Consider the following 12,411-nt stretch of genomic DNA (forward strand, 5'->3'; position numbering starts at 1 on the left):
GAGACGGAGCTCAACTACGCGTTGTGCGGGGGCTGTGGCCCGTCTAGCCCACACTTATGCTTTTATTTAAACACATGACGAGCCCTTTTTTTTGACTGGGAACTGTAGGGGAAACCCCCACAGCATATCAAAACTTTATTAATAAAAAGAGAGACAGTACAAGTACAATGGGGGATTACAAGAGGTAATCAAAGTAAGCTAGGGGAAGAAAGAGAATTAACAAGTTAAAAGATACAGACTATTGGCCTCAAGGTGGCAGAAATGAAATCCAGCGGAGGAGATCATCTTTGTAGGCAGCTTTCACTCTATATTGCATTAAGCTGATGTCATGGATGAATGCACTTCTCCATTTATTGAATCTAGCTCTCTCATGCCTGAAGACCTTAGCGTTCCTGATGATCCAGATATTCCAGCAAGCAATGAACACCACTTCGGTGAAGAAGGGCTTCCTAAAACTCCTGCTAGCATTTATAACCAAATGAGCCATGGAGTCACCAGATGACCAACCAATTTGCAGATAGTTCCAAACTCTGACACTAAAGTTGCAATTAAAGAACAGATTATCCCTTGTTTCCCTAGTTTGCAAAGGACAAAGGACACAGTTTACTCAATCCTCCAAATGCCAATGCCTCCTATCCACCATGTCCTTGGTGTTCAACCTGTCCATAATAAGCATCCAAGCAAAAACTTTGATTTTCGTTGTACAAGAGGACCTCCAGATCCAAGCTGTCAAAGGGTTGAAGGATTCTGATGCAAAAATATGTGAGTAAAACAACTTTGGTGAGTATCCCTTGGCAGTGCCCTTCCAAAACCAAATATCCTTGGACCTAGGTGTTCTATTGAGGCCACCCAACATGGACTGGAGAATAGTCAGATCATCAAAAGCCCGGCTGGACAAAGGAAGGTGGAAGTGCTGGAACATATCCTGAGAGTCCAAGAACTCATGAAAAGTGATCCAGGGGTCCTTAACATAGGAATAGAGCCTGGGAAATCTGCGTTGAAAGCTAGACACCTGACCATCAAGCTGCAAGTTATCTGACCACATGAGGGCAGTGTCCCCTCCATTAATCTGAACCCAAGCACACTCCCTAAAATGGTGCATGACCTTGCAAATATCCTTCCACCAGAAAGAGCCACAATCAGAAGTTCCTTGGGGGACCCTATTATGATAGGTATCCCAAATTAAAGACACCCAAGGGAGATCCTTTTTATTAAGAAAGTTATTCGCATGTTTGATCAGAAGTGCAACATTCTGAGAACCAAGGTTAAGAATACCAAGGCCTCCCCTGTTTTTTGGCCTGCAAATAAGGTCCCACGCAGCTAGGGAGGGGGCAGGCTGACCCCTATTCCTCCTCCAGAGGCATTGTCTCTGGATTCTCTCCAATTGTTTAAGAATTCCAGCTGGGACAGCCAAACTGTAAAGGAAGAAAATGGGCATTGAGGACAGAGCAGAGTTAAGAAACTGCAGCCTTTCCCCCTGATTCAAAAAAGATGAACTAGCTGTCATTCTCCTCTCCATGCAATCAACCAATGGCATAAAATCCACCATTTTAGGCCTTGTAGTTCCTACTGGCAACCCAAGGTAGGTAAATGGCATTTTCCCAATCTGGCATCCAAATGCAGAAGCTAATTCAGTCATGACAGCAGTGTTCACATTGATGGGAATAATAAAGGATTTGTGATAGTTCACATCCAGACCAGTGGACACAGAGAAGACCCTGAGCATATCCTTCAGAGCTATAAGATGGTCCTTGTCCGCAGGCAAGATAATAAGGGTGTCATCAGCATACTGAATCACAGGGTAATCCTGATCATGACAAGGTATAGGTAATTGAAGAATGCCCCTTCTGAACATGTCATTGATTACAGTCTGCAGGAGATCAGCAGCTAGGACAAAAAGGAGGGGAGATACTGGATCACCCTGTCTGACACCCTTTTTACATCTGAACTTCCTACCAGGAACTCCATTAAGCAGAACAGATGAGGTACCTGTGGATAGAAGTTGCTTCATCCAAAGAATCCACTTCTCATTAAAGCCCTTATATCTCAATATTTGCACAATGGCCTCATGCTCAAGGGAGTCAAAAGCCTTTTCAAAATCCAACTTTAGAATCACAATAGGTCTCTTGGACTGGTGGCACTGGTGTAAATACTCAAAGGTCCACCCAATGCAATCTTGAATTGTTCTGCTTTTTATGAAACCATACTGGTTCTTGTGGACACACTGCATAATCACCTCTTGAAACCTATTGGTTGCCATATTAGACAAGAACTTAAGACCCATTCCTGTTAAAGAGATAGGTCTGAAGTCACCCACCTCTTCAGGGGAGGGCTTCTTAGGCACCAGAGTTATATATGAGCCATTGATATTTTCCAGATGAGCAGTACCCTCAAAGAAAGCCTGGGCCAGTTCATAAAAATCCTGGGAAATTATGTGCCAGCACCTTTTGAAGAAAAGACCATTAAAACCATCTGGACCTGGAGCTTCTAGCATATGCTTGACAATCATGTCCATTTCCTCCTTCGCAAAAGGCTTAGTGAGAATATCCAAACCCACAACTGGTTCAATGAGGGAAGAAACATCAAAACCCATGTTAATTCCCCTGGAAGAACCCATTCTGTTTTTAAAACAATTCCAGATAATACCCTCCATTTGTGAATGATCAGTCACCACAGTACCATCAGGCAATTTTAAGCTAGCAATAGAATTACTTCGATACCTCTCCGTGGCCATAGCATGAAAGAACTTGGTGTTCTCACCCCCCCCCACTTTTATGTATCTGATAGTACATCTTTTCCTCCAATAGAGACATTGAAGGTGGAGCAATTTCTCTACATGGGTTTTAACCACTATCTTGAAATTGGATTCATGTCTGTAGAGCGTTCTATATTCCTCAAGCTCATCCAAGAGCAGGATAACATTATTGCATTTACAAATTAGAGTTTTCAGTTTGGAAATGTTCTTCTGCCATCTCTTGAGACACATTCTCAGGGACTTAAATTTTTCAGCTATCCTGGCAGTAATATGGCCCTTTCTGGATTGTTTCTGCCATGAGGAATCAACACAGTCCATAAAACCCTCCAACTCCAACCAATAATTCTCAAACCTAAAGAGATTAGACTTGGGAATAGAGGTTTTGATTGTAACCATACAAGGCACATGGTCAGAAGCAGTTCTGGCAAGAGGTAGCACCTCAGTCATGGGATAGTCAGATATCCAATCAACAGAAGTGAAGAACCAGTCTAGCTGCTCAAGGAGTGGAGTATCCTGCATATTAGACCAAGTGTAGGACCTTCCTTTGATGGGAAATTCCAAAAGGCCGAGGTGTCCAATAATCTCATTAAAGATGAACATGTCATTCAAATCGCCACCAGGTAGATTTCTGTTATCCACAGAACGTAAGAAATTAAAACCCCCAGTATCAGCCAATTCTCATCCACAGGAATGTTCAGGTGATACATCCAGGATACAAAATTATCCCTAGCTTCCCCCTGACAAGGACCATAAACCACCACAAGTGTCCACCTCTCATTGTTTTGCCTAGAAACAAACTCGATCACCACTGCAAATTGTTGGACTTGCAATAAAGTCCCACCAAATATAGATGAGTTCCAAACAACTAGAATTCCACCAGAGGCCCCCAAAGAAGGAGAGAAAGCAAAGCTGTCAAATCTCTTGGGGCAGAAGCTTTTAATCATTCTGGAATCAAATGAAGCACATTTAGTTTCTTGCAGACAAGCAATAGCACAGTGACTTTCGTCAATCTTTTGTCTAACAGCTCTTTGCCTAGCCTCAGAGTTTAAACCCCTGACATTCCAGCACAGGACATTCCAGTTTCTACAGTGATTATTCATAAATAAATATCATAAACAAGTCCCCAATGCACATGACACACAATGTCAGATGCCCAAAAGCACATAATAGTTCCGAACCAACATTATTACATATCCAAGGATCTGAAAATGAAAACCAAACGCAGAAAGCAGATTTATGGGCTTGCCAAACCCAGCAGAAGAAGAGCACACTATTCATTGGAGGCTTGATTTGCAGCAGCAGCAGGGTCCACCATAAGTGCATCCTCCGTGAGCAGAGTTGCATCAATCTCCAGCTCCTTGCCAATAGCTTGCAGATGACTTATGGGAGTAGGTGGAGGAGCATCTCCAAATGCAGGGTCATCAGACATCTCAGCAGAAAGGGGCTTGGCCTTGGGCTTCTTCTTCTTGGGCTGCAGAACTAGCTCATGGAAAGTGGGCTTAAACCCATCACGCTGGGCCGAACTTCTGGTACATCTTCGAACAGATGTTTCAATGAGAGGCGTTGGCGCTAGAGTTTTGCGTGGCCTCCTCGTAGGTACACGCGCAGGAGGAGAAGGGACAACAGGCGCAACCCTCTCAGCATCATCCACAAATAACGCTCTAGCCACAGGTCGGGCAGGTACCGGCTCCTTCCATGTCAGCAAAGGAAGATCATCTTGCTGGAAAGCAAAGTCCCAGTTTCTATTGGTCAAAATGACAGGCGACAGGGGTTTAGGCAGCAGAGGTTTTGGCACCTCAAACACCATTGGAGCATTCAGCAGGTTTTCAAACGATCGCCTCCATATCATTTCAGGGGGCAGAGGGGGACCAAAGGGGATCTTAACCGCAGGCTGATCCAAAGCTTGGACATCAATGAGAGGAGGTTGATAGACCACAATTGCCCAGTTACTAGCATCCTCCAGGTCTGGTGCAATCTCCATCGGATCATTCAGGTTCTCAGGTGGAGCCCCATCAATAAGAACGATAGGTGCAGGGGGCACCTGTAGTTGAACATCAGAACTTTGGTGAACCGAACTTGGTTGAGCCGAGGCATTCAACACCATGGATTCTTGATCCTCTACAGCAGGCTCCGCAGCAGGTTCCTCCCAGTTTCCCCAATTGTCCTCATGCACCTCATTATGTGCAGGTTCAGGCGGAGGTGGCGGCACATCGTTCCACCCCAGAGCTGGGAAAGGAGGCAGAATAAAAGGTGGCATCTCCGGGAAGGGCACACCAGGCAGGGGATGAGGATTGCCATTGATGGGCATCCAGTCTTCATCTTGGGGCATCTGTTCAGCAAAATTGGCCCCAAGGATATACAGAGGCGCCGTCCAAGACACCCTGGCACCACCCCAGGCAGCATAATCCATGAACACCACATCTCTTGGCACCAAAATATCTTCTGGAAAGGACGCAAAGACCAAAGTGCGCACAAGGTATGGATCCTCACTAATCCAATGATGAAACTTCCCAAATGTGTTGACCGCTGCCCGAATACTTTCCTCATTGCGAAGATCAAGCGGAATCCCCAAGAACATGAGCAGTCCCTGACGGAAACCCTGAGCACCTCTAAAAGATTCACCCTCATCGTGTTTCATAAAACGCACAAAACGATCATTGCCAAGAGGTTGGGGCAGCATCTGAAGGAGAGAAAATCTGACTGCAGCATCCCGAAGCTCAAAAAGACCCACCGATCTAATCCAAGGCTGAGCAGACCTCACCAACACCCCATGAGCTTGCAGCCATTGAACCACTTCCTCTCTAGCAACACCAATCTGATCGGGAGGGGGGATGGGCATTACCTCAGCTAACATGAACTCCTCATGGCGGCGCACAAGTGGGGTATGTGGCGTCACATAGGTCCGAGGCAAACGAGCATCACTGCCATCCACAATGTGATGGCCTGCCGGCACATACAGCACGGGGTCGAGAGGGAAGTTGGCCATCGGAGGGGTACAACCCGGGCTGGAAGCAGACGGCGAGAACTCCGGCGGAGGAGGGGTCTCAGGCGGCGCGGTTGAAGGAGTTTTGGGACCAGAACTGATGGAACAGGGCGAAGCAGTTAATGCGGAAGTGCAAGAGGAGTCCAAGTTTGGTAAAAGCTGTGTCAGAGAGATATTCTCGGTGGGAGCTGAACGATCCTCGGAAGTTGCAACGTTACCGGGTTTCGGTTTTCAAACCAGACCCAAGATCCTTGCAAACTTATTGCAATCCTTTCTACCATGCCCCACCCGCAGACAAGAGGTACAATGCAGTTTAGACGTGCACGCCGCAGCAAAATGGCCCTTAGACAAGCAAACCTGACACGTTAAAATTTCGTCCACCATACCCGATACCAAGTTATCAAAATCTTCTTCTGCTTGCTGAGAGGAAGGAATAGAAGGCCCAGAAGATAACACCGGCTCCACTTGGACCGTGGAACGTGAAGAGGACAGCCCAACATGGGATGGCACGTCCACATTCAGAGAGCCAAAATTTCCGCCCAAGATAGACGGCGACCCATCCGCAGCTGTTTGAAGATCCCTAACCGTTCCAAAAGAAATGGAGGGGGTAGTCGACGTCCACCGGAGTTCAGCCGGCGGCGGGGGATGGATGACCACCCTTTCATGCGCAGAAAGCGTGTACGCCGCATCCTCAACAGTTTGAATGCAATTTTGTGTGGCCGGATAACGATAACCACGACAAGCAGGATAATTCTGGAACTTTGAAAATGAAAGCTTCTTGGCAGGGGCATGAGATGATCTAATCGAAGATTTACGGGGTTTGGTGTGCATGGCCAACATGCCAAGGGTAGCTCGACGTTTGGAAGGACTAACAATGATCCACTCGGCATCACATCCAATTTCCAAAGTTTAAACTCACGGCCCCAATTTGGGCCACCATTACCCCAAAGATGAAAGAAACATTTAAAATGATCACAAGAGAAAGAACGGAGCTCGAGAATGATCACAGCCACAACCTTGCAAGAAACTTGAAAACCAAAAACCTTATCCTTGATCATAAAAACCATGAACTCAATAGCAGAACCTCCGATGGCCGCCTCAAGTGCCACTGCCACCGAATCCTCAGTCAAACGAAAATCGTGCCGGCCGAAAGAAATTACCATGGTGAAGAAGCCCGTGTCATCCATGGGGTGCACCGGAAAACCCGTAGATTGAAAAACCTTTTCCGCAAAAACCAAACCCTTGGAGAAGTCCAAGCCAAGGGTGGATCCATCAGCAGAACCCATGAGATGGGTATTAGGACGTAGATCTCAGTGCGCCGGAGAGATCTAATGGAGAGGAAATGAAATTTGGTGGCTAGGGGAGGAGATCACCGGAGGTGGTGGCGATCGCCGGGGTGGGGGTGGGAGCGCCTTTCATGCGCAGAAAGCGTGTACCCCGCATCCTCAACCATGACGAGCCCAGTTGATGTCGTTTTTCTTTCTGAAAATGGCTAGCCCAGTTCTTTTTTTGGAGAATGCCCAACCGAGGCCTACTTGCTTTTCTCAGCCCTGCTGGGCCAAAAATCTTTCAAGACGAGGATGGATGTAAGTAGTAAGAAATGGGCTTCCCTAGAAAATGGTCTATAAGTTGTAAGAAATGGGCTGTAAATTTTTAAACCAAAGCCAACCGGCAATTACATTAAAATATCGTTTTTTGGATTTCTCTACTCTTATAAAAAGCAGAGCTGGTGATGATGGTGTGCCTGCCATCCTGCAATATAGGTCGTCCGATCTATATCTAACGGATAGGAAGGAAACTATGACAATTTACCCGCACTCCTCTCCACATTTGCAGATACAGCCTTCCCTCATTCATCCTTTTCTCCCACAAGATAAACTACTCATACAAATGCATCTTCGTGTTCCGTGCAACGCACGGGCATCTTGCTAGTAAATATTTTAAATTTCATTCATTTTTTTGCGAAGGAATTTTTTTGAATTTTATTTTGATATAAATTTTTTAAAATTATTTTTAACGTGACTCGAAATTTCACGATTAAAAGAGTTCGGACCCCACCGAAATATGAAAAATTTCATTGAATTTTTTAGCAGTGCCCAGAATATATGGTCTGTAATGCTAATAAAAAGAATATGGGCTTCAAAATATCCTTAAGAATTAGCAAATGGGCTATAAATTATTGAAAATAATGGCTAGTGGGTTGTATGCTGTTTTCCACAGATTTGGAGGATGACTTCTGGGCCTACTAGGTTGATGATGACACTGTCCTAAAAAAAATTGACGCGTGCGCAAGGCTTTGTCAACTTAGTCAACACAGAGCAGTGACGGTTGGATGTCCATCCAACGGCCGCCGTGCTTCTTCAATCTCTGATCTTCCTGCTCCAGCCGCCCAAACCAGCGCCGGCTGGACTGTCTGCTCCCTCCTCCCGTGGCCGGCTGTGCTGTCGCCAGGCCATCCCTCTACCCACCCGCACATCCTGTTATTTTCCGGCGACGTCAGCCTCATCCCACAGCCGACCAGTCAGCGCTCATACTCCCCTCAGCGTGAGCATCCACTGCCGCATCTTCCCCAGCTCCGTGTCGTTCCCTTCCTAGGCCTCGCCGTCGTCCACCGCCCTGGTGCTCTCGGCGCGGTGTGGTCAACGAACGACATCCATCGGAAGTGGGCGGTACGTGGTGAGGCTGACAGCTGGGTTCATGGCCGCACACAAGGAAATGCCTCCATATTACGTGCAAAATAATGATTCCTCCACCTGACAGCTGGGACCCACCGGAAGGGCCTCTGTATTTCATGAAAAAATGTTCCCCCCACTGACAGCTCGGACCCACCAGCTATATCTTCGCATGCAAGGAAGTGCCTCCTTATTACACACACAAAATGAATACTCCCCCTGCTAGCTAGGACCCACCATAGTGGGAGGCTGACTTGTGGGCCTACTAAGTTGACGAGGACGGAGGGCTTTGTCAACTTCGTCAATATGAACGATTCTAGCTCCAGTGACCGTACGATGTCCGTCCAACGGCTGTAGTGCTTCTTCAACCTCTGGTCTTCTTGCTCCAGTCGCCCAAACCAGCGCCGGTCGTGCCGCGTGCTCCTGCCTCCCGTGGCCGGCTGTGCTGCCGCGGAGGCCTCACCGCCCCTACTATTCCCACCGCTGGCCAGGCCCTGTGGCGACGACAACCTCACATCGCAGCCGAACCAGTGAACCCTCGTACTCCTCTCCGCGTGGGCATCCACTACCGCGTCTTCCCCGGCTCCGCGTCGTTCCCTTCCTAGGCCTCGCCGTCGTCCACCACCTTGGTGCTCTCGGTGCGGCGTGGTCAATGTGGTCAAGGAACGACTTCCATTGGAAGAGTACTATACTTGGAGAGGCTGACAGCTGGGTCCACGGCCGCAGCAAGGAAGTGCCTCCTTATTACGCATAAAAATAATGATTCCTCCACCTGACAGCAGGGACCCGCCGGATGGGCCACCGTATTTCGCGAAAAAACGTTCCCCCCTGACTGCTAGGACCCACCAGCTACAGCTTCGCATGCAAGGAAGTGCCTCCTTATTACGGGCAAAAAAAATGATTCGCCCCCTGACTGCTGGGACCCACCAGCTACATCTTCGCATGCAAGGAAGTGCCTGAGGGTCGGGACCCACCTGGTCGAAGCGTATGTAGCATTGTCATTCTAGTCGCGAACGTGTACGTACATACTGGTTGATCGGTCTGTCTGCAGGCTGCAGCGATGAACCGTGGCCGAGTAAGGAAGGGCACGTGTCGTAGTAGAGGCGCGCACGTAGCATGTACACGTATGTACAACCAGGGTGCAAGAAAGTAAATACGGCCACATACGTACATACAGGCGGGGTCTCGAATGCCTACTCATGCATACGTAAGGCCAGGGCTCGTGTACATGGCTGGGTCGGAATGGAGAAACTGTGTCGTCATGTTCATCGGGAGCCAATCGGCTTGGACGGAACAGCCGATCAAAACAAGGCCTGGCGTACCGCAGAATGGAGGAAACAGCCTTGTGTTCGACCGGCCACGGTCGAAACGGGATCATGTTCATCGGGAGGGGTCTGGCGTACCGTAAAACGGAGGAAACGGGCTTCTCTTGGACCTCCTACGGTCAAAACGGGGTCCTGTTGAACGGGTGGGGTGTGGCGTACCGCAAAACAGAGGAAACAGACTTGTGTTGGAGCGCTACGGTCGAAACGGGGGTCCTGTTCATCCGGAGGGGTGTGGTGTACCGCAAAACGGGACTCCACGGGATACTGTTCATCTCCACCGTCGACCTCCTCCAGCCTCCATGGGCTACTGTTCATCCACCGTCGACGTCCTCCAGCCTCCACCTGCGACTGTTCATCCACGGGCTCATGTTCATCCAGCCTCCACCGCTCCTCCACCGGCTACTATTCAACCATCCCTCTCCATGGCGTCATGTTCAACCACCCCTCCACGGGCTACTGTTCATCCAGCCCTCCACCGGCTACTGTTCAACTAGCCCTCCACGGGGTCGTCCTGTTCATCCAGCCCTCCACGGGGTCCTGTTCATCCACCCCCAACCGGCTCGATCAATCGGGGTCCTGTTCATCCAGCGGCAACGACCTCTACTACCATGAGGTCCTGTTCATGCAACCCCCCACCAGGAACTGTTCATCCAAACCCCCCAACAATGCTCACTGTTCATCAAGGGAAGGAGGCAACATGGTTCAATCGGCTTCAGTTAGCAGTAGTAGTGAAGGAATCGCTCGATTGGGTTCAGTTAACAGACATATCGATCGATCGCTCGGGTTCAGTAACGCGTAGCCTGCAGTGCAATCACTCGGGTTCAGTAGGCGAACGCCTCGCTCGGGTTCAGTTAGAGCCCAACGCCTTGCACCCACACGCGTACGTGTACGAGAGAAACGCGCATCGCTCGGCCCCCGACCACCCACCGTAACCGGGAACTCCCTGATATTTTCCTCGCCCTCGCTTCTACCACGGTTTTTTCCGTCATGGACGGCCCAAAGAATGTCATGCAGCTGCGTCTCCGGTCCGCCCAGAACGAAAGGCCCATTTTCTGTCTTGATTTTTTGTCATAGAAGTAGGAGCCCACCACATCTATGATGATACCGGGTTTTGTCACAATTATCATCATAGAAGTGTCATAAGCATGACAGAAAAAATTCCGTTCGGCCCAAAATGTCACGGATGTGTCTTTTCTTTGTAGTGGTTGCCTCTCGCATGCTAGATGATTTGCCATGTATTGATTGCAACAATGATTTTAGTCTTGCTAATGAGATTGCCCGCATAGCATTCTCGCATATATTTGGAGCTTGTGACATATTTCTTGTGAAACATGCTTGTCTTGCTTCTTTGGACCATATACCTAGTGCCATGAATATCACCATTGTTGCATCATATTATTCATGCACTTGTGCTTCTAATGGTTATGTTCAAGCGAAGAGAACCATCATGATGGATGATGTGTGTATCTACCATGTGCATACATTCTTTGTTTGTTGTGTGTATGCGTAGGATACTTTGACTGCATGTCAACTTCCACTTCCCGTGAGTTGACCATCCGAGCTCTTGAGAGCGAGCCTCATTCATTCGACCACTACTCTCTTGTATACCACATTTCCTACCACTTCGGCATTGTGAAGGATGCACAAAGGACACGCCTTCAAGGTGACATCTTTCTTGAGTATGGATATTGTGGATCATACTACTTGTGTTGCTTGCACCATGAGACTTATTGGTATTTGACCATTTGATTGCGCACATGTTAGAGATCTTGCTTCGACTTGTCATTTTTCACCTTTCCATGCCCCATGACATATATACCTTGTGTGTTGCATCCAATTCTTGGATTACTTGCTCCTATCATACGCTTGGTTGCAACAGTGTCATTTCTTCACATATGCCATGTCCCATTGCTTGTCACATGATTGACTTGATTGCCTGATGAACAGTTGCTCTTTCTGTTGTGTTGAGTGCCACACTATCTTCACTACAGCCTATGCACGTTATGCTTGGATTGTCTTGCACTTGACCCATGCGGTTAGACACTTCATTTCATTTGGTGTTGTGAATGATTCCTATGCCTACCATAGACCATTTGTTGAGCACTTTATGCATGCTTGCTATGAACTTGATGTAGATGTTTATTCTGTTGCCACACATATCTGCATCACGACCTCACACTTACATGCCTGTTTCCATGATGACCTTGATTGTGCTCAATTTATATGCTTACATGCCATGTCACAATCCTTTGTCATACCGTATGCTATGCTCGATGACGACACATGTTGGGTGAATCACCTCTTGAATGCTTGGTTTTGCACTAATGCTAACCATGTTTATTTTTCCAAGTGTTTGTTGTACTTGCTCCTTTTGAAGGAATCACTAGATGGTGTGACATTGGAAAGTGCCCATTTCGAGCTTCAAGATGATGAGTACTTGGTGAACGTCCACTTCTACACGGCGACGTCTTCTCTTTCCCATGGTGAATTTGGTTTTTGATCCGAGGTCGGATATTTCCCAAGGGGGGGGATGATTGATACGTCTCCAACGTATATATGATTTTTGATTGTTCCATGCTGTTATATTATCATTCTTGGATGTTTTACAATCATTTTATAGCAACTTTATATTTTTTTGGGATTAACCTATTGACATAGTGCCCAGTGCCAGTTGCT

At 47.7% G+C, this 12,411-nt stretch overlaps 1 pseudogene; it reads right to left on the reverse strand.

The window, feature by feature from the left end:
• Window positions 1-5,799: 5,799 nt before the first annotated feature.
• On the reverse strand, window positions 5,800-7,024 carry LOC141022687 (uncharacterized; annotated as a pseudogene).
• Between the last annotated feature and the right edge of the window lie 5,387 nt (window positions 7,025-12,411).

The sequence above is a fragment of the Aegilops tauschii genome, chromosome 5 (genome assembly GCF_002575655.3).
Source record: "Aegilops tauschii subsp. strangulata cultivar AL8/78 chromosome 5, Aet v6.0, whole genome shotgun sequence".
Taxonomy (NCBI): Eukaryota; Viridiplantae; Streptophyta; class Magnoliopsida; order Poales; family Poaceae; genus Aegilops; species Aegilops tauschii.